The sequence below is a fragment of the Arachis hypogaea genome, chromosome 4 (assembly GCF_003086295.3).
Source record: "Arachis hypogaea cultivar Tifrunner chromosome 4, arahy.Tifrunner.gnm2.J5K5, whole genome shotgun sequence".
NCBI classification, from domain to species: Eukaryota; Viridiplantae; Streptophyta; class Magnoliopsida; order Fabales; family Fabaceae; genus Arachis; species Arachis hypogaea.
In genome coordinates this window covers 83,357,430-83,358,581 of record NC_092039.1, presented here as the reverse complement: position 1 = coordinate 83,358,581, position 1,152 = coordinate 83,357,430, and the positions used below count along the sequence as shown (strand labels likewise).

The window sequence follows — 1,152 nt, the reverse complement described above, 5'->3', positions numbered from 1 at the left end:
TGTTGCTGAGAAGATGATGGATATGGCTTGCTATTGCTTAGCCTATTGCGTCCACCATTGTTAAAGCCTTGTTGAGGCTTTTGTTGATCCTTCCAAGAGAACTTTGGATGATTTCTCCATGATGGGTTATAGGTGTTTCCATAAGGTTCACCCATGTAATTAACCTCTGCCATGGCAGGGTTCTCAGGATCATAAGCTTCTTCAGAAGCTACCTCTCTAGTACTGTTGGATGCATGTTACAATCCATTCAGATTTTGAGAGATTATGTTGACCTGTTGAGTCAACATTTTGTTCTGAGCTAATATGGCATTCAGAGCATCAATTTCAAGAACTCCTTTCTTCTGAGGTATCCCATTATTCACGGAATTCCTCTCAGAGGTATACATGAACTGGTTGTTTGCAACCATGTCAATGAGTTCTTGAGCCTCTTCAGGTGTTTTCTTCAGGTGAATAGATCCACCTGCAGAATGATCCAGTGACATTTTCGAAAATTCAGAGAGACCATAATAGAATATATCTAATAGGGTCCATTCTGAAAACATGTCAGATGGACATCTTTTGGTCAACTGCTTGTATCTTTCCCAAGCTTCATAGAGGGATTCACCATCTTTTTGTTTGAAGGTTTGAACATCCACTCTCAGCTTGCTCAGCTTTTGAGGAGGAAAGAACTTATCCAAGAAGGCAGTGACCAGCTTATCCCAGGAGTCCAGGCTATCCTTAGGTTGTGAATCCAACCATATTCTAGCTCTGTCTCTTACAGCAAAAGGGAAAAGCATGAGTCTGTAGACTTCAGGATCAACTCCATTCGTCTTTACAGTCTCACAGATCTGCAAGAACTCAGTTAAAAACTGATAAGGATCTTCAGATGGAAGTCCATAAAACTTACAGTTTTGTTGCATTAATGCAACTAGTTGAGGCTTAAGCTCAAAGTTATTGGCTCCAATGGCAGGAATGGAGATGCTTCTTCCATCAAACTTGGATGTTGGTTTTGTGAAGTCACCAAGCATTCTCCTTGTATTATTATTATTATTATTTTTGGCTGCCATCTCCTTCTCTTGTTCGAAAATTTCTGAAAGGTTATTTCTGGATTGTTGTAATTTAGCTTCTCTTAATTTTCTCTTCAGAGTCCTTTCAGGTTCTGGATCAACTTCA

At 39.8% G+C, this 1,152-nt stretch overlaps 1 non-coding gene across 1 annotated transcript; it reads left to right on the top strand.

The window, feature by feature from the left end:
- The first annotated feature begins 540 nt into the window (after positions 1-540).
- Positions 541-644, top strand: LOC112799555 (small nucleolar RNA R71). The gene has a single exon (XR_003201128.1). It is a non-coding gene; the product is annotated as a small nucleolar RNA R71 (small nucleolar RNA).
- The last annotated feature ends 508 nt before the right edge of the window (positions 645-1,152 follow it).